Source organism: Castor canadensis, chromosome 10, assembly GCF_047511655.1.
Source record: "Castor canadensis chromosome 10, mCasCan1.hap1v2, whole genome shotgun sequence".
Lineage (NCBI taxonomy): Eukaryota > Metazoa > Chordata > Mammalia > Rodentia > Castoridae > Castor > Castor canadensis.
Genome location: NC_133395.1, coordinates 136,119,501 through 136,141,962, shown reverse-complemented (window position 1 = coordinate 136,141,962; position 22,462 = coordinate 136,119,501). Strand labels below are relative to the sequence as shown.

At 35.1% G+C, this 22,462-nt stretch overlaps 1 protein-coding gene across 1 annotated transcript in view; it reads left to right on the top strand.

The window, feature by feature from the left end:
* Sumf1 (sulfatase modifying factor 1) overlaps nt 1-22,462 on the top strand; it is a 318,026-nt gene that overhangs the window by 96,027 nt on the left and 199,537 nt on the right. The window lies entirely within an intron of this gene.

Below are 22,462 nucleotides of genomic sequence, written 5' to 3'. Positions count from 1 at the left end.
AAAAAAAAGTTTTTTTTTTGGTCTTGGTTCCCCCTATTTTGAGCCAAATGCACAGCAGATAATTACAAAACCATGCAAGGTATGCCACAGTTTTGGGAAAGCGAAATGTTTAACTTTTTCCTGGGGCACTGTGGAGGGGGCTCTCGGGGCGCGGTCACCTGTGCAGGGTTTTGGGGCTGGTGGAGGGAGCGGGAGGCCGAGGTGGGCGCTGCGCACCCCGGTTCCTAAAGGCCTGGAGCCGCGGGGAGGGCGGTTACTCAGGCTGGGGTTGTGCTGGGGGGTCCGGTAGGTTTCTGGGGCACCACGAGGGATGTGCGCTGAGTCCGGCCGTCCGTGTTGGGAATGTCCGTTCCCTGTCCCTGCGGCCGGCCTCCTCTGCCCCGGTCCCGCGCCCCTCAGAGTGCCAGGCCGGGCGAGGGGCGCACGTGCCGTGAGCCCAGCACCTGGGAGGCGGAGGCAGCAGGATCGCGAGTTTGAGACCAGCCTGGGCAACCAAGGAGCCCCTGTCTCAAAAGTAAATAGATAAATAAATAAATTATTACGAGTTCGAGTTCGGCCTGGGCAACAAAGCAAGACCTTGTCTCGAAAACAAACAAGAATATATGAAAAATAAAAGCGGGTGGTGGTGGTGCCGGTGGTGACTTACATACAGTTTCCTGCTTATCATATTATTGAGAAGGTTTTAGGACGGTGCCACGCCTTCAGAAGTGAGAAAAGTGGCTTCTAGCCTGGGAGATCAGGGAAAGCTTCGTGGAGAAGAGGAAATCTGTCACAGGCGTTGACGGCCGGATGGGATTTGGGACAACTAAGAAAGGGCATTGCAGGCAAAAGGAGCAGCAGGAGCAGAAAAAGAGTAAGGAGTAAAGTGCGTAAAGGAGTGAGCAATCCCTTTAAAAATCTTGAGACAGGATCTTGCCAAGTTGCCCAGGCAGGCCTGCCTCCAAGCGGATTGGCTGAAGATAAGGTTCATTTCACTTTTTAAAAAAAGGAATTATGAATAATAAGGGAATTTTGTGGATATTCAAAGAATGAGCTGTTTTTTCAAATTAGGAAATATTTAAAAAAAATTGTATGCACTCACACATGAACACACAGTGCCTTAGGAGAGTCTGCAATCTTACAAATAACTATATACATATAAAAAGAGCTGTCAGAATGCTATATAGAATTATAGTAACTATGAGGAGAACTACATTCCTATATTTACAGACTGTTAACGCTGTTTATATTTTGACTCCTTGGTAGTGCTGTCTACCCTTTAGAAAAATATTTTAAAGGAGCCATTTTATTTTCTGTGAAGCTGTCAGTGATGGTGCTTCCAGAATAAGATATTCAGTTCATGTTGGCCCTTCAGTTTAATTCGTTTTTACCTTGCTGGCAAAGGATCCAAAAGTACTTTATAGTGTGTGGGATTAAAATAATGAGAGATTTTGCATGCTGTTATAGCTAGTCTTCAGAATGCCAAGCAGTCAGTCTTTCATCTTTTCCAGGTCTCAAAACCTATCTTATTTTCTCTAGTCACCTGCTCTTCACTGGCCAGGAGCCTTGCTCTTCAGAATTTGTTCTAAAAACCTTTATAACTAGGTGTTGAAAAACATGTATCCGTCCTCATTAATGAGTTGCCCAAGTTGGTTGCTTTAAATAGGACTTGGATCAAGGGCAAACACAACAAGGGGATTGGACTTTGAGCACATGATAAAAGCGAGAGCACACAAGGGAGGGGTGAGGATAGGTAAGACACCTAAAAAATTAGCTAGCATTTGTTGCCCTTAACGCAGAGAAACTAAAGCAGATACCTTAAAAGCAACTGAGGCCAATAGGAAAAGGGGAACAGGTACTAGAGAAAAGGTTAGTTCAAGAAGAATTAACCTAGAAGGTAACACCCACGCACAGGAAATCAATGTGAGTCAATGTCCTGTATAGCTATCCTTATCTCAACCAGCAAAACCCTTGTTCTTTCCTATTATGGCTTATACTCTGTCTTCAACAAAATTAGAGATAAGGGCAAAATAGTTTCTGCTGGGTATTGAGGGGGTGGGGGGGGAGAGGGAGGGGACGGAGTGGGTGGTAAGGGAAGGGGAGGGGGCAGGGGGAAGAAATGACCCAAGCATTGTATACACATATGAATAATAAAACAATTAAAAAAAAAAAGAGAGGTAGTGAAAAGCCCTCATTTTTGGTATCTCTGTAAGCATATTAATTATGTGATTTGTGGAAATCAAAAAAAAAATAGGACTTGGACATGAATATTACATTGGTTATTCAAATTTCTTTTGGCTTTTCACTGGCAGAAGAGAAACTAATCTAATCAGCACAAAGAAATAAATAAAAAGAAAATAATGCAGTACAGTAAAAGTAATACTCTATAGGTTGAATTATCTTCGGCTCAATTATGGGATATGATACATAGTCCGCCTCTTTGTTTCATTTATTTATTTTAACAAAATGGCCTTTAATTGGGATGTTTTGGTCATGCCTTTTAAACTTTTTCCCTGATTATTATTGTTTTATTATTGTTGTACTGGGGGCACAGCGTGACATTTACAAAGGTTCTTATATCATACTTGAATTCACCCCTCCATCTTTCTCCTTTATCCTCCCTGCCCCATTCCTGGAACAGTTTCAACAGTCTCATTTACATGCATGCGTTCGTAGTGTTACCACCACGCTCACCTTGCTGTGTCCTTTCCTCATGTCTTCCCCACTTCATGCCTGTTTTAAAATGAAAGGTGCATGGCTTCATATTCAGAAGTCAAATCATTCTTTCAAAGTCTCACTCGTCTTACCTGAGCTTCATCTTCTGGGATGTACTCTATGGCCAGTGATGAAAGGTCTGAAGTCAGCAGACATTATGTGTTAGTTATATATGTTAGCATGAATAATGCAGTTTGGAATATCTTAGCTTTCCAATATGAACTATCACTACTAGATATTGAATAGGCAGAATATAGGCACCTGAGCCTCTGATCAGATAAAATTGGGTAAATGAAGTCATTTGAACAAAACAAAGCATAATAGATGATACTTGGAGGATCCTCTACCCCATCTCATGGAGATGGGCTCCCTGGCAGTCATATATATGTTACAATGTTAACTTTTAAGCCCTGGTCCATGGTTTGGCCTCTAGGAGAACACTTGTTTCAACATAGGCCTATTGAATTTTCTTGATAAGGAATTGAGACCAAATAATAGCTAAAATTATATAATTTGGGAGCTGAGAGATAGCTGTATTTTGGCATATGGAGGAGAAGATCTTCCAAAAGAAAAATCAAACAGATGGGTAAAAGGGAGAGAGAATTTTTTAGTTATTGATAGCTGTTTGTTTGTTCCTGTCCCTTTTTGGGGACAACCTGCATTCTTATAACAAATTCTTCCCTTAGGTTTAAATCAGTGGTTTCTGTTACTTTATTAAAATTATTTTGACTATTAAGTACTGTACATTTGTAACATTTTATCATTCTTATTAGAAAGCATGGACTAGATAAATAACTTTTATACTCTCTACAGACGTTAGTTGATATCTGTGAATTTTTGTTCATAATAATGTCTTTTTCTTAACCACTTGACCTTTCTGATGTGTTTCATTGAAGAATATACCCCCTAAACAATATGGAAATTTACGAGAACAAAAAGTAGCAAGAATTATGAGTTGTCTGTCCAGTGGAAGGATAATATAGTAATAATAGTTAATAGTTATATTGTACATAATTGGTGTAGAATATAAAATTGCAATTTTTTACAAAAGTTTCATACAAAAATTCACTATTCTTGAAAAATAGCAAAAGTGGAAAGAACAAACATGTTTTTTGGAATTTTATGTCAAAGTGTATGGCATATGGATCATTTTACAATTTTACATTTAGCAAGTGATTAAAATAACTTGAGAGTTGTATCTTGCAAAATTATGATCCTGTGTTACTTATGCTTTCCAAAAGATTATTGTTTATGTTTCTGTGTTTCTGCTGCTAGGAAATGTTTTCAGTGGAATAAAAACTTGCATATTATCATTGTTTTTATCATTGTATTATGGTTTTATGAAATCCATAATTTCTCTTGTTGGTATGATAGCAAAAACATAAAGATAAAATCATAGAATATTGTTAGTGTAAGTATTTTAGAAGCAATATCCAGGGTTGATTATTACAGAATGTCTCATTAATGCGATGCTGTCAAATGAGTATTGTTTGATAACAGGTGAATAGGTAATGAAGTTTCATCAGCAAGTAATAATTTCACTCATGAGAAACATGTAAACAAATTTATTATCTGTTATGTTCAAGTACCAAGGCTATATAACACTGGGCTTGCTGTATTTTCTTTCAACTTGACCTTGGAAAGCATGGCTTGGAATTATGTTCACACATTTTCATTTTGTGTTCTAGGTAAGCTTTCGTACTACCCCAAAGGCTCTATCAATAGGACTTTAAAATTTTTCTTGGAGTGGCTCAGTGGTAGAGTGCCTCCCTAGCAAATGTGAGGCCCTGAGTTCAAACCCCAGGACTGCCAAACCACCCCCCCAAAAAAACCCAAAAAAACCAAACCAAAAACCAAAGCATAAAAATTTTTCTAATTGGATCATCCTCTCATCTGTAATAATGCACACAGTCAGTCTCTTCTACATGTAGTTTTGAATGCAAAGATGTGTAGTTTTTGGAGTCTGGAATCTTTTTTTTTTTTTAAAGTTCATTCTTGTTACAGACAAATCTCCCCAAAAATCTAAATCTAGATCTACAAGAACCTGTAATTTTAACAGATACCTCCAAGCATCATTTGAGAGTTGAATCCTTCTTGTAATTCAAGATTCCTGTAACTTTCTAGATTCCTGCCAGCATTTTCAGTCTGAGAGTTTTCCAGATCACTTCTGGCATTTGGAAGTATAACTAAAGACAATGGGTTTACCCTTTGATGAGTGCAAAGGTGATAAACACAATGAGAAGATAAAAGAGTGAAGTAATGTTTATTACTTGCAGCAAGAGAATTCCCAAAGTAGTGTCTCCTCAAACACAGGAACCAAGGGGATTTCATTTGGGAAACTAAAGCACATTCATACTGGAAAGAGTCATCATCACGTAGAAGTGCCGTGTATTTAAGCATGCTTAGTTCAAGATTTTGCTTCTTCGTGTATCCCATGTTAAAAAATGTCAGATGGGAATGCCTCCTGGGCAGAGAATTTTACCCGAAGTGTCCAGCACTAACTTGGTTAAAATATATCTAGAAAAATGATGATTTCTTCTTACTTTTAGATATTTTTACTTGGGAAAGTTTGGTGTGAAATGAATTGTAAGAGGAAAAAGTTCTTTTTGATTATCTTAGTAAGTGTTAATATGTCCAATTCAATATCACTATTGTAAGTAGGTAGATCTTTACTAATGAATTGAGGAGTACCGTGGAGACTTTTTTCCTCTCCCCACACTCAGAATCCAAAAAGACCTTCTTCAGTGTCTGTCTAGAATCCCCATCATCGAAACTTCTTCCATTTGTAGTAAACATTGTTTTCTGTTATGTCATGTCTTGGAATGAAAAAACTGATATCACTCTATATTTTTGGTGATATTGGGGCTTGAACTCATAGCCTCACAATTGCTATTCAGGTGCTCTACCACTTGAGGCATTCCACCAGTTATGCTTTGTCATGTTGCTTTTTTCTGATAGAGAGATACCCAGGGCAGCCTAGAACTTAGGGAAATTAGTGGGGGGAGAAGGGAAAGGAAAAAGTGCCAATCATATCAAATTCACTTTTACTGAGCACTTACCTCATTTTGTAGTGATACCCAGAAATTTCTCTGAGGACAAAAATGTTTGATATTAGTGCTGTCCAAGAAAGTAGCCACCAGTCAGTCACACATGACTACTGAATACTTGAAATATGGCTACTATAACTGAGAAGTAAATTTAAATTCGTAATTAATTTAAATTTGATTTACATAGTCACATATGGCTAGTGGCTACTATATTGGACTGCTTATTTCTAAAGCACTGCATTAAACATTATATATATATTTAATTTAGTCTTCACAATTCCTTGAAGCAGGCATCTTATTACCTCATTGCAGAAGTTCTGGGATCTGAGATTCAGGTAAAATTTTTAAAAAATATGTATCCCATACATGTGAGTAGTAGAGTGGGATTTGAACCCAGATCTGAAACTGCCTCTCTAAATATAAATTGCTCAGCATTTATGTTGCTAAGCCTTAGCCATGTTCAGAGACTGCCTTTCTTCTGGCTGCTGTGGAGGAAGTAAAGGGTTAGGAATCAGGAAATTAAAAAATACATACAAAAGTCCATCTTATTTAAAAGTGCAGTAGTTTATGTAGTGAAGGGGATTATGTAACTCCAAAGATGTTTTTCCTAAGGGCGTGCCCTTGGACTTTAAAATACAATCAGGTTAATTAGTCTGCCTCAAAGGAAACCTTGATCTGACTGCTAACTATGCTAGTCTTGGAGCCTGATGGCTGACAACAGTCCATTAAGATACTGAAGTGTCTGCCCTGTGACATTCAACTGTTATTACTATAATTTTACTAATTGTGAGTTACCTGAGAGAGGAGGCTGAATAGTATAAATTAATTGCACATATGATTATGTCTCTCTTGGTAGTAGTAAGAATGCTGAGAAAATCACCAATTTATGAATGACCATAGAAGTGATTTCTAGCTCTATTCTCTATCTTTTTGAACATTTTTTTTATAAGTAAAGGTAGCACACTACTTTGGTGGCTCTGTGGGCTGTAGAACCTGTCAGCTTCAGAATGGAAGGCTAGGAGGTTATTATTGTGGCAAATTGAACTTTCTTCACAATCATAGGGGTTTTTCAGTGTCATTCTAATCTTAATTTCTTACTTTCAATTATATGCTATAATTACACATGTCGTTAATGAATGATTGGTCGTATCATGTAGCTCTGAATTCCCTCCTCTAATTCTAATTCTAGCTTTAATCTCCTCATTTAGAATGTCTCACTTTTCACTGGGCTGTGAATTATAATTTGTAGAGATTTTTTTTTTAAATCAAGTATTTTCAAACATATTTGCTTTAGTAAACTTTCAGCTCTGGAAGATTAAATTTAATTTTCTGGAATTCACCTATGAGCTCAGCTTAGAATAACATTGTGTATAATTTGTTTTTTTACAAACAGTCTGGAAATTATAGGGTTGACGACTCAGGAAACCCTTCCACACTAAAGATGAAATGTGTAAGCCTTTCTTTATTTCTTAGAAAATGAGGGAAAATTTTTCCGAAAACAAGGTTTTTGTTTTTAGTTGGTCAAGTAAACCAGAAGTTCAGGTTGTTGCTGGGGTTTTTGCCTTAATGAAATCTGGCAGTACCTGACCAGGTGAGACAGCCAATTTTACCTTTGGTCTGGCAGAGAGTCCAGCCATCTGTGCTAGTTTTGGCTTTCAAGCACAAAGGGGAAAGTACAAAGTATAACCAACTTGGTGGTGACATCTGGTGGGGAAAAGAATGATTGTTTGACATTGTCCTTTGGAAAACACCAAGAGGTGAATCAAATACTAAATATTATTTCATCTTACAGATGCTTCTGTGTTAGCTGGATTTCTAACTCACCTACTTTATTTCTACTTCTTGAATAAATCTCTTTTTGTCACATAGTGCTTCATCTACTGTTCTCAGATAGGGCACAATGTAGGTTGATGTTGAGTTTATTATTTCCTTTAAATAACTCACATTTGACCAGTGTTTTGAATTCATGCTGTTTGTTTCAACCTTTATTTATTTTTATTTTATGGTGCTGGGGATTGAACCCAGGGCTTTGTGCATGCTAGGCAAGTGCTGTATTACTGAGCTACATCTCTAGCACCCCCGTGTGTATTTTAAACCAGAACTGATTGTGGGCAGTATTTGTATATTCTAAGGCAAATGGCCATCTTAGAGAAAAATAAACACTTGAATTTTCTGCATTAAAAACATCTCTGTGCTAATTAATGATAGATAAGTAAGGGCACTTTATTTTGGATGAATACATTTATATTTGAACAATTAGAATTTTATACTAAGCCATCTGGAATAAATCATATTCCAAGCCTGTTTTTGCAAGTAATTAGTTGTTTCAGTATTCAGTTTTTTTTTTTTTAGAAAGCAAATGAACCTACTGGCAGATGTTTAAACAGTTAGCTATTGAAATCAATCTTGTATCTACAGAAACAACCCGTTAGAGCTGAGGTGAGAATGACCAAGGGAGAGAAGCCATAAGTAGGATGTGCAAAAGATCTTTGGTAGAAAGCTAAGGTAGAAACCACGGTAATTTTGATTAGAGAAGCAAGGAGAGATTATACTTTTGGAAAATGCAGCCTATACAATCTTAAAAGACAAGGACATTTCTTTGTTTTCCTTTTTTGGAAAGTGTCTGGAATTCATGGCAATTCAGTTTTCAGGGTTGCATTTGGAAACTTAATTTTGTCTTTCCCTAAAGGTCAATATAAAGAACCCGTTTTCTGCTACTTCAGGAGCATGGGACCAATGAAAGAAATGGTAAAAAGCTACTTCATTTTCTTCCCTTGGAGTAATATAAAATACTTATTCACTAAGCATAAAACCAAGTTATCTATTATTCACCATAAACCTTTTATGGAAAGAAATGACGCATAAATTATTTATTTTGCATGGTGAAATACAGTGGTAAAAAGGAGAGAGGAAGGTGCTTTAGAATGAATCAGAATGGGTGAGAAATGCAGGAGACCAGTAGATAGATAGAGATGGGGAGGGAGAGAGGAAGAGAAGAGAGTAGGAGTGAGAAGAGAGAAAAGAGAGTAGGTTATATGCTAATCAAGCTATATACTAGCCACTAGACAAAGCCTTTAATGTGGGTTATTTTATTTAATTCTCACAATAATCCTTTGAGTACATAATATCATCTCCTCCCCCTACTATATTTTACATATAGAGAAAATGAGATATGGAGAAGTTAAAGTTTAGAAGCAATTTTTTTGAGACAGGGTCTCATTTTGTAGCCCAAGCTGGCCTCAAACTTGCAATCTTCCTTCCTCGGCCTCCCGGTTGCTGGGATAACAGGCATATACCACCATGACCAGATGATAAAAAATTTTAAGTGCTCTGTTTTGCAGTATTTTCTGATTTCCATTGTGTAAACATACCCAGCATGGCTAGTTTTTTAAGCTAAGAACAATTTAACAACTGACTTGCAAGTTTTCTGAATATTAAACTATTAATAATAGCAAGCATTACTTGGCTGGTTCAGCAGACCTCTGAAGATGATTTTCCACAAAGTACTCATAATCAAGTAGAGGAGATCATACTGTATAACCTGAAGTACAAAATAAGAGGAATCGGATTAGGTAGCATGGTTATGTAGACCATAGTTTCATTTAGCCATGTCTTTGTAGTTTTTGCTTGCAGTTATAGAAGGCTCTGTGGTGGGTATATTTAAACTGTGTCTTGAGGAATGAGTAAGACTTGGAGGTACAGAATTGTAGAAGCTCAAGGGGGTAGGAAAACAGTGAGCAACTGTTCAATGTTCTTTACCTTTTATTCTTAAAGTGCTTTCATTCTGAAGCAGCAATACCCTAATGAACCACAAGGTGGTGGGATAACCCTATCCTTTTCTCCATTTAACTACCAATGATAAAAATAAGGAATATTTTTCCTTATTGAAAATGAAGAAAGTATAAAAAAATGCTTACAGGAATTATGATGAGGAATTTAAGAGAAATAATATCCTTTCACATTTTACATAATTAAAAAAGTTGTGTTTTGGGGTATAATTTGAGTAGGTATAAAATTCTAAAATGATTGAGTGAATTAAGTTTGACAAAGTTGTAAAATACTGTGTTGAGATATTAAACTGGGGAACATGTTTTATTTGTCTGAGAGCTAAGAAGTGCTTAAGTGAGATAAAAATCCAACAAACATAATTTAAATTCATTCACCAGATTTGAATGGTTAGTGTGTCAGTCACTATGCCATGTGGGATTTGCCTAGATCTGGACCTTGATTATATTTAGTTCTGCCAATAGTTGCAAAAATGTAACTTAAATTGTTGTGATACAAGTTTTTAAATGACTTGTTTTTATCTATAACACAATGCTGTCTATAAGAAGAAATGTTTCTTTTCTTTCTTTCTTTTCTTTTTTCTTTTTTTTGGCAGTACTGGGGTTTGAACTCAAGGCCCCATGCTTGCTAGGCAGGAACTCTACCACTTGAGCCACTACACCAAACCTATTTTGCACTGGGTATTTTTGAGATAGGGTCTTGTGAACTAGAGAACCTCGATCCTCCTGATCTCTGCTTAGCTAGAATTATAGGCATGAGCCATCCACCAATGCCTGGCAAAAGATTTCTTTTTCTTTCTTTTTTAAATCATTTCTTCATTCAGCTTTTTAACATGTTTATTAAGCATCTGCTCTGTGGTGGCCATTGTAGTATGTGCAGTTTTAAATTGTCCTTTATTTCACAAAGTGCTTTAGCTAGAAACTTTATAATCATACATTTTACCCCATATGGATAATATAACAAAGAAAATGGGTTTAAATTAAGAAAGAGTATAGATCCAGCCAACAATAGTGGAAGAAGGACTGGAATGGATGGTGGAAAGGCTGATTCCCAGGACATCTTCAAGAACAGAAGTGGTATAATTAAGACATATACTTGCCTCACAAAAGAGCAAAAGTCCTGACTCTTAGATTCCTTCCCATCATACTTCAGCTTTCTAGATGTTGTTGAAATAATGTGAGAACAACTCTCAACACATGGCGAGTGGGCAGTTTATAGCACAGTGACCCAGTGTGACTCTTGTGAGCTTGTTTCTTCACCTACAAATGTGCTGATAATAATGCCGGTCTCACAGGATAGGCCTGAAGATTTAATTAAGCAAGAAATATAGAATGTATCTGCAGAACTGTAGACAGCTTTTTAAGTGTCAAGAGAGGGATAAGATCTTTGGATTCCTGTCCTATCCCCAAGTGAGAGTGTCTTGACTTCCAGCTGCTCTTTCACCTTCAGCCTGGGTTTCACTTCTTTTACTACCTGTCACTAACCTACTACTTATCACTACCCTGTTCCCCATCTCCACCCCAACCTTCCAGTTGTTGTTTTTAATGTAGTACAGTTTTGGTTTGGCAAGGATAAGGTTTAAAATAGCCCTCACTCTGAGTGCAATGTCACTGTGTCCCACCAGGAGCAAATTATGTGATGTATAGTGGCAGAAAAAGCTGCAAAATAATGAATAATGAGATACAGTTGGTGGAGAGAGCAATAACACTCTCTGGGCCTGAGGTCTTTTCTTGATTCCCACAGAAAAACCGTATCGAGGAAGGGAATAAAGTAAAGGAACTTTGCAACGTTTTAAAACCAGTTTCTTTGACAGGTGGAGATTAAATTTTATTTGAAATAAGAGTGCTCCATAACTTCATTTGTAATAAAACAAAGCATTGATTTTAAGAAAAAACCCATTAGATATAAAAATACATTTGTTTAGGTGATAAAAGTCAAAGATACCAGGATTTCAATTTACTGAATTCTACAACTTAGATGGTATTTACTAAGTTCTATGGACTAAAAGTAAACTTCACTCAACTAATTAAACATAATATTCCAATACATGATTTTCATGATTTATTTTGAGACATAGTTATTGAGCATAGATGCTTCTAATGGGGTTACATCCCATCATAAGTTGAAATTATCATAGTTCAAATAGCTCTAGATAGCTCATAGTTTCAGCATTAGATCTTATTACATTCTTTTCAGTGGAGTCATGTCTTTCGGAAGCTAGGTATTAGGTGATTACTGTGATACAAAGCAAGTGCAAGTAAAAATTAGTAGGAAATGAGAGTGACAGCATCCATCCTGAGCCCAAGGTTAGAGAAATTGTGTCGTTGACTAACAGTCACATGCATCCCTGTAGTAAGTGGTTAAGAATAAAATATTCATTTGCAGTTTATGTGAATTTTTCTTCCAAGTGGCTATTCTTGGTTGGAACATAGTTGCTTATTAAGTTGTTTGGGCCTAATAACACTCAGGTATTTTTTTGGCCTAGGAACATCATGGAATAATTAGTCAGACACAAAAAGACACCATGAACCAAAAAAGTTTGGCAACCTATAGTTTAAATCATTTTAAACTATATGGTGTTTTTTTTTTTCTTAAAAGCTTTTGTAATTTTTCTCCATCATTTATCTAAATGTTGAGATGTACATGCCTATTTAAAAATGTATCTTTTGTTTCTTCTAGCTGTCAGATATTTCCCCACTCCTTTGCCAGATGATGCAGAAGCAACCTAGTATACATCTTTGTGTTTTTCAAATATGTGCTCTATAAGACATGTGTGTATTGTAATGGATTGAAAGATAAAAGGCTGGTAGTGGTCACTGCCTTATGAAAATGAGATCATATAGTTACATTGCACCTTGCTTTTTTAGTCATCATATCTGGGAGACCTCTAATTACCTCATTGAAAATTTTATTTAGTAGTTTTAGTGGTACTTTCTAATTTCGCAAGCGTATGATGCATGTTGTAGAAAAGAAAGATTAACAAAGACAAAAAAGTTGCAATCACTCATCATTCTATCCCCTTTTGTCAACTTAATTATTATTATTATTGAGGTATTAGAACTCTAGGTTTCTTTTGCTTAGTGCACAAAAAAGTCTTCGTGGCAGGTACACATGTACATATGTTTTTTTCATGAAATAAAAACTAATACTGTAAATTAATGAAAAATACCTAACATCTACTCACTTATGTCCCATCTCTCAATATAGAACTTTTTCATTACATGTATATATCTATATCTATATCTATATCTATATATGCATATATAGTTCCCCCCAAAGGAATCATTTTGTGTCAATATAACTTGTAAACTACCTTATTCTTTTTAATTGCTGCATAGGATTCCACTGGATCTATCTACTGTAATTTATTTTGTTTCCCTAATGGTAGAAGTTGGGTTGTGTATAGCTTTTCATGTTACATATACTGTCTTTATGAATATCATATGTGTGTAACGTGTATCTGTATGTATAAATGAGAGTAATTGTTTGGCCAGAATTCTAGAAGTAATATGTAGTAAATTATGCTCATAGTTTTTGAAAAGTCAATCGAGTTTATAGTTTAAATAAGTGGAGAATTTTACTCGTATCATTGATCTTATTCTAACTCTTTCCCCATCTTCTGAATTAATCAAATATACATTTATTTTTTCTAACCCTTATGATACAATGTGAGTGAGTCTCAAATTATGAAGTTAGCATTATGACAGTGTAAAGCCATATGCATTTAGTAGAAACAGGATGTAGACTTGTGATCTTTTCTGGATTATCAGTAGAGTTCTCTTGGAATGCAGGGCAGCAGCCACGTGCAGCTCCTGTCAGTGCCACGATCACAAGGTGCACAGTGAAGTATGCCACTCTGTGTTGCTAAGCTGTTGTGCTTAGTAGATTAGGTGTGCCAAGCGCGTTTTCAAGTTATGCTTAATATTTTCAACATACGATGGGTTTGTTGGAACATAACCCCATCATAAGTTCAGGAGCGTCTATATTCAGTGTCTATGTTTCAAGCAAATCATGACAGTTATATACTGGAATAGTATACCTAATTAGTTGGGTTAAGCTTATTTTTGACCACTTCTGGTTCATGGGATTAGTAAATACCATCTGACTAAGTTTTAGGATTCAATAAATTAAAATAACTCTAAAAAACTTGTTATCTTTTACTTTTATCATTTAAAGAAATGCATTTTTATATTTAATGGGTTTAAAAAAATTCAATACTTTATTTTCTTTCAAACGTAATAACATTTTTTTCATTTCTATTAATTTTCATTATAGCTTCCTTTTAAAATTTATCTGTTAGGCTGGGGAGTGTCTCAAATGGTAGAGCACCTGCCTAGCAAGTGTGAGGCCCTGAGTTCAAATGCTAGTAATTTAAAATTTTATCAATCACATTTATTGTTTTCATAGTAATATGTTCATTGTAGTAATGGAAGACATTTTTAAAGGGGCAGTGTTCTGATAGGATATTATTAAAGCCAGATATCCAAAGCATGGTGTATTTTTTATGTTTAATTTTTCTCATTTCATAATTTCCATTAAGATGAATATGTAAGATTTGATACAATTTTCAAACTGTTTTTGTAGTTCTAGAACTATTCTTCTGTGTCATTACTTCAATTCTGATCACTTCAGATATGTTATTTGATTGTCTACATGATGAATAGTTAAAGTATGGTAATAGATAGAAAGCATAAAAGACACGTATAGTGAGAACTTTAAAAATACCTTGTATTAAATCATCTGAAAATAATTGAACATGGTGACTTAGATAGCATCAAGATAAAATTTCTTGAAAAATTTCTGGAATTTTGGTTGCAGCTCTATACTTTTTTCCTTGCATTACACTGTCTATAAAAATTCAGCAGTATCTTTCTTTAAACATTATTCATTGAAACTATTTTCTCAAGACTCTAGTTGCCCACGAAATAAGAACAAATTGGCAAACGGGATTCCATCAAGTTAAAAAGCTTCTGCACATCAAAGGAAACAATTACCAAAATGAAGAGACAACCTAGAATAGGAGAAAATCTTTTCAAGCTTTCATCAGATAAGGGATTAATATTCAATATACAAAAAGCTTAAAAAATTAAGCAGCAAAAGAACAAATAATCCAATTAATAAATGGGAAAATTAATTGAACAGACAGTTTTTAGAATAAGTACAAATGGCTAATAAATACATGAAGAAATGTTTGACATTTTTAGTCATAAAGGAAATGGAAATCAAAATGACACAGATGCCATCTCACCCCAGTCAAAAGGGCTATCGTCAAGATAACAATAACAAATGCTGACAGGGATGCAAAGGGGAAAAAGGAAACCTTATACACTATTGGTGGGAATATAAATTGGTGCAACCACTATGGAAATCAGTATATTATGGAGGTGCATCAAAAACTAAACATAGTACTATGACCCTTATGACCCTGCTATACCACCCTTGGCCATATATCCAAAGGAAAGTAGGTCACTTACAGGAGGGATACCCACACACGCATGTCTAATGCAGCACTATCACAACAGCCAAGTCATGAATAAGTCTAGGTGCTCAATAACAGATTAATGGATACAGAAAATGTAGTATATGTATATAATGGAGTATCATTCAGCCACAAAGAAGAATGAAATTATGTTATTTGAAGGAATATGGATGTAACTGGAGATCATGATGTTGAGCGAGATAAACCAAGCTCAAAACTGTAAATACTGCATGTTCTCGCTCATATGTAGAATGTAGACCTAGAATAATAACAACGACAACAATAATAATAATTGTATATAAGCTTAAAGGGAGGGCTGCTGGTAGGGGGGTGACCAGCAGGAGGGAAGAGGGGGAAAGAAGAGGGTACTAGATACATTGTACACACACACATACACACACATATATACACACACACACATATATAACTTTTATATATATATAATTTTTGTATATATACAGTATATATAATATATATGATTTTTGTATATATATATAATTTTTATATATATATAATTTTTGAGAACCTCCAAGTTTTTGGTTGTATAGTAGTTATATCTACTAATATTTAACATATTAGGAGTAAAAACTAAGAAAAAATTCAAAAACTCAGTTATAAACAAGCATACTTTCCATAATATCACCACTTTTCATGTCACCTCTGGAAAACATAAACACTTATGAGAGAATGGGAGTTACAAAAGGCAAATGACATCTGAGTATTAAGTATGAAAATAATATTGACCTTGAAGACCTCTGTAAGGATCACAGGGATCCTGGGGATCATTGGGCCCTACTGTGAGAATATTATAATACATGTATTTTCCATCAAGTGAAAACTTGAATCTAAGTTTAAGTTGTATGTTCGTAGCAATGTTATTTTCTTTTTAAAGTTCTGTGTAGATATTTCATGTCTTCAGCATATAGTGTCATAAATGTACATCAAGTGTTATGATAACTGTGGTTATGATGGGTCTTAATGCTTATTTGCTTTATTGATGCTGATAACTTTTGAACTTAAAACTATTTTAGGTTCTTTCATTTGCAAAACTCCTTTGTAATTGTTTTTGTATTTTTCTCATTGATTTGCAGTTTCTTTTTTGAGGGATCATGGGCTTTTAACAGAACAAGATTGCTATTCTGTTGAAAATTTATTTTAAACAATAAAGAATTTGAGTATCCTTTTATTCAACATTTTGTTAAGAAAATGAACTAGTCATATTTTTTCTTCAAACAAGTTACTTCTCATTCCAGGAGTAAAATTTGTTTCTCTTTGAAACATGTATGAAGACTGAGTCTTGCATAGCATCAAAAGAAATTCTAGGCTGTTATCAGTTTTGCACAGTATTAGAAGATATTTCCAGCCTTGGTTCTTTGTGAATATGGTTTCTGCTTTATTTTTCTTATAGAAGCAGAAAATTTTAATTATTATATTGAAAAGGAACAATAGAAGATATATCCTAACTTTATAGTCTTTTTATTCTGAGAATTTGTTTTTAATGTTTTTTATAAAGTCTTGAATTTATAAATATAAAGCAACTATACACTTATTACTTACATAAGACTGGTAATGCACTGACAATAAAAAAACAGAAAACTGAACAGTTTAGAAATAGAAGTAAGTATGTACTTTGAGACTATTATGAGCTGGTGATACTTCTTAAGGCATCTTGTAAAGAATGTGCAGTATATTCTTGCTAGGTCCTGTGCTGTGGGCCAAACAGGTGGATATTTCTGCAGGTGTTTCTCATCTCTTACTAGCATAGGTAGAAGATGTCATATTTATTTTCATGAAATACTCTGACATTTTGCTTGAATTAATGAACTTAAGTTATAATTTCTATTTTTAACTTTTTTGCTTGTTGCATGCTATTATAGTATTTACCATTTGCTTTGTTAGTATTTCAACAGTTTGGGTGCATTCAGGCTGGATCTGTCAACTCTGACTTTTTGCATTCTTTCCTTAAATAAATAGCTACTGATCCACTAACTGCATATGAAGCACTTTGAGGAACTGTGGGAGGGCACAAATGTGTATAAGGCCCAGAATGTGTTAGAGCTTGTAATCTATGACATTCTACACAAGGATCTAGAGTATATGGAAGCAAGTAGTAAGCACTAGGAAAGAAGAATTACTAACATACCATTTACATTCATGTAGAGATGCTAACTTTGGAAATTTTATCATCAAAGATTAAAAATAGCTATGTATATTTTTCATTATTAAAATCATACATTCTCATTGTCAAAAATTCGTAAACTCTAGAAAGCTACCCAGAAGTAAAATCACTTGTAATTTCACAAAAACAATTGCCATCATTAGTATTTTGGTATTTGGCCTTGGCTACTTCATTATTTTAAGTAGATCTGTTTGAAAAGCACTCTGTTTAAAAAAAAAAAACCACTACTTATTCTGGGCACAATTCTAGAAATAAAGCAAATATGTTACATTCAGCCCTTCCTGTTTTTAGAATAGGAAATACTGTTCAGTCAAGTTACCTTAAGCAGAAGTTATTTTATGAACAATAGTGATACGATTATGGGAGTAACTTACAGTTGTGCCCAAGATAATCTAGATTTCAGTCGTATAGTGCATCTGTAGTGTAGCCACCTCACTTGGTGGCTCAGGAACAGGAGGATCTCATCCACAGAGTTTTAAGAATGCGATAGGTCCCACTCAGAAACAGAAGTTAGTCTCAGTTTACTCGAAAGAAGAGGCTATCAGCTTCTTAGAGCATCACACATACGGTTGAAAGTTTAGCAAGTCCACCATCAATTATGTTCATATAAAAAGTTATCACTTAAGTCTCTGTTTTTGAAAGAACATTCTTTTAAAGATACTCAATTTAACCATAAAAATGATGTATTAAACAATCCCTTTCTCTTACCTTTTTTCATTAAAAGTGCAATAGCACAGATAACCCAAAAGTGCAAATGACCCCATGTTTCTTTATATTTTGTGTTGGATTTGAGTTCCCCTGCCTCTTTTTTTTCTCCAGTAGATTTATTTGCCTCCTTGGTCCCCAATTTGAAGTAATTGTTGATACTAGTGTGAATCCATCATTGAACTAGCTTAAAGGCATTTTTGCTGGCACGAAATTAAGTGATGTTAAAGATAGCATGTGAAGTGGATCATTCACATGTAAGTAATGAGAATTTGATGGCAGCATTAGCAGCGTGCAAAACAAAAGGAGAGCAAGCCCTTTTTTTTGTACTTTCCCACATCTTTTAGCACTCCCCAGTCTCAGTTTTCCCTTGGTATATCCTAGAATTCCTGCTATCATCTGAATGTTTGTGTCCTCCCCCCATCTCCCAAATTAACATTTTAGTACCAGTCCCCAAGGAGATTGTATGGAGGCTTGAAAGATGATTAGGTCATGAGGGTAGAGCCCTCAGGAGCTTCCTGTCCTTAGTAAAAGAGCCCCAGAGGGATTCCTTACCCCTTCTTCCATGCAAGGATGGAGCAAGAAAGCACTGCCTAGGAACCATGAAATCTGCTAGCACCTTGATCATGGACTTCTATGAGAAATAAGTTTTTGTTATTTATAAGCCACCCAGTGTATGGTATTTATCTATAACATCTTGAATGTACTAAGCTAGTCAATTTCTGATGGTAACATCTACCCAGGCCCTTCTTAGCTAGTGCTTACACTTTTTCCTTTTATCAAAGATATGCACACTCTTGGCCATTTTCTCTGCTATCATGTTGAAAAATAAGCCAATGACTAGATCACTCTTACAATATCAGTTACTTAGGGTATTTAAATTTGTTTCACTCTTACTTGAATTTTAACAAATGGTTTATACAGACACAAAGCCTTAACCACAAAATGAATAAATATAATGTTGAGATTTCAGAGAGCAGATGAGATTGGGTGTGTTCAGGGTGGTATGGCTGTAGACTATACTCTTAAAATTTCAGATGATTTGGAGATGGCCAATATTTAAAGATCCCTCAATTTATCCCACAGATAGCCAAACAGGTCTAGCTGAATAAATAACTTCTTTGACAAGAATGGAATAAAGGGGAAATGCTATTTGTGTCTTTAATACATATAGGCATTTGGAAATTCCTTTCCACAAGGTTTTATATACTTAATTATTGCCTCCAGAAGTTTAATGTGGGAGCAGATTTCCTAAAGAGCATTAAACTAAGAGGAACAAACTTGCAACAGGGTTGCAAGCCTTTTCTCCTTAATGGTTTCTCAAGCTCAAAGAATCTAAAGGTCCTCAGGGAAGAGGCACCAAACACAGAGCATCATTTTGTTTTGTGTTCATAGTATGAACTTCTAAAATGGCATAATATGCAACCTGAAAGAGAGAGGCAGTCTCCTAATTCATTTTGTTCTCAGAGTAGAGAAGTGAACGTGATTACAGATTGGGCCTTTGGAAGAGCAATAAAAATAGCTCTGACAGCCATTTCCAATAAAAATAATTTTTTTCATTGGGCAGAGTGTCCAATCAGTGGGGACGTTTTTGCAGTTCTTGTTCAGCAGTATGTTTAGAGAGATGAAGTCTCCAAAGGCAGGCATGGAAGAAAGAAGACATGATTGATGTACGACACAACCCAGACACCTTATTTAAAGAGAAGTGTTTTATGACCTTCAGGTATCAAAATAAGATTTTCTTCTAAAATCTTTTTCTAAATAAGAATTGACTGAGCAGCAGTTCTCCTGCCTTCTGCTCTTGTGAGGGTATCATTATTTTCACTGAAAGTACCATTTAGTATAAAAGGGTTGAAACTGTAATAACTGTAGTCTACAGACTATTCATGTTGCCACAAGGATTTTTTGCCACTCTCAGTACCAAGTAGTTCTATTTCTTTGCTCTGATAAGGCAGGAATTGGGGAATAGAGAAATTGTGGAATGTTTATGTGAATAAATTTTGATTCTAATTAATGACTTTATAAATAGGAATAGCTGTGCTCTAAGACTACTTCCATCCCCCTGTACATTTCTTTGCTTTAAAAAACAAAAATTTAAATTCTTAGTATTGTATGTTATTGTGGCCGGCATTCTTTCTGATAAAACTGCAATAAGGCTTTTTTCCTCCTATTCACTTGAATGTGATTTCTTTCAGTGACTGGATGAGTACATTGATTTTATGTTTTGTGGAGATTAGCAGTTTAACAAAATGATAATAGGGATTACTGATTCTAATTTTTCTACATTGTTATTAGATTTAGCTGTCTTTTTAACCCTCACAGTCTTTAAAGATGTTTTTTCTTTGCTGTAAACAATGTTAAATAAAATTTATAATAATAATAACAACAAATCAGCCACGTTAAGAAAACAAAATTAAGATTGCGGAGTTTTGCCAAAAGATTAAAAGCTAGCTTCTAAGTACCTATATTATCTCTTGCATTCTGGCTTGTCTTTGCTAGTTTACTGAATTGCTCTTCCTTTATAAAATGTTTTTTGTTGTTTTTTGAAAAGAAGTATATTCACATGATAAGAAATCAAAAGAATGTAAAAAAAAATGTGTTAAGGAGTTTCATTTCCCTTCCTGTTCCTACTTTTACTCTTTCTCTATACCCTATATTCTTCCCTCCAGCTATTATATTATTATTATTATTATTTGCTCTTTCAGGAAACTTTTATTTATTTTTTATTGTTGGGCTAGGTGGGGTTACATTGTGGCATTTACAAAAGTTCTTACAATGTGTCAAATATATCATAGTTGAATTCACCTCCTCCATGGTTCTCCTTTATCCTCTTGTAAATTCTTCCAATTTTTCTTTACATAAATACATGCAATTATTTTCTCTTCCTCTCATTTTTTTTTATTGTTGTTGCTATTTTTGGCAGTACTAGGGTCTGTACTCAAGGCTTTGTGCTTGAGCCACACCCTCACCCCTTTTGGCTTAGTTATTTTTTTGAATGCCTGGGACCAGCCCACTCCTATTTACACTCCTGCTTGCATCACCTGCCTTGAGGAGATACTACCAAGAGCATGAGATAGTCTACGTGGTCTAGGCTCTTCCTACCTGTCCAGCCTCATTTTACGCATTTCTTTCCTGCTCCATTGTGCATGCTTTTCTGTCTTCCCTAAGTTCCTGTTTTTTGTTTATCCACTTGACAAGCTGTTATGGATTGAATTGTACTCCCATCCCCCCACCAATGTCTGTGAGTGTGATTTTAATTTAGAAAGAGGGCCTCTGCTGATGATCAAGTTAAGATGAGATTATTGGCCCCATTCCAATATGACTGTATCCTTATAAAAAGGGGTAGTTTGGACACATGCAAGTGTGCACGTAGAGAGAAAGACATTTGAAGATTGCTATTATATTGCCATAAGCCAAGGAAATACCAGAAGTTAGGAGAAAGGCATGAATAGTTCCTTCTTGCTTTCAGAGGGACTGTGATTCTGTACACACTTCATCTTGGACTTCTAGTTTCTAGAACAATACATTTCTGTTGTTTAATCTACTTAGTTTGTGATGTGTTGTTAGGACAGCTCCAGGACGTAACCCACAAGCTTTTTACATTTTCATCTCAAATGCCACCATCTCTATGTCTTCTCAAATAAATGGTTCCTGAATGTTCTTCTCGCTATTATATTACCTTGTTTTATTACAAATTTTAAGTTAACTTTTTACTTATCTCAAGTACCTCTAGACCATGAGCTGGTTGAGGAGAGGAATTATATTTTTTTCATCTTTAAATTCCCAGTGGTCTATACTATATAGTATGGATCAAGAAAACCTAAGTTAAATGAATTGAGTAGCTAACACTTTTTTAACCCAGATATTCTTGATTAGATCCTTGGTTCCATTATTAGTGCACTTATAAAATGACTCTTGGGATTGCTCTTTTAAGAAGATTAAAAAATTAAGTTATGAAAATTTTATATAGTTATGTACAATATGATGCTTGGAAATATCTATACATTGAGGCATGGCTCAATAGAGCTAATTAGCATATTCATAACCTCACTTCTCATTTTGGGGGGATGAGCCACTTAAAATCCACTTCTCTTAGTGACTCAAAATTGGAATTGTTCTTTTTTACAGATGGCTCCTATCCTGTCTTATGTATATGTTTTTGCTAAAGTTGAGTCACATCCTTTAAATAACAAAACTTCAAGGATTCATTAAAGTTAGCTCTAAAATATAATAAAAATTACCTTTAAAAATCCTTAAAAAATATCTCATGAAATATAGTACATGCAGTTTTTCTGGTGTATATGCCATCTGGCACATTAATTTCTATGCATCCTAAAGTTGAGAATCTTAGGAAATGGGCTCTCTAAATAAAGGCAAGAGCTGGGAGAAAGTGGTCCCATTTTTAAAACTATCTTCCAGTCTGCAGAGGTGGCATATGTAACTTTGTTCATATTATGAGTTGCCTCTCAGAGTATAAACACAAAATGGTTTTATTTTTTTTGCATTTATAGCCTCCAGCTCTGCTATGATGAACCTTCACCTCCCACAGAGAATGCAGTCACAGCTCAATTG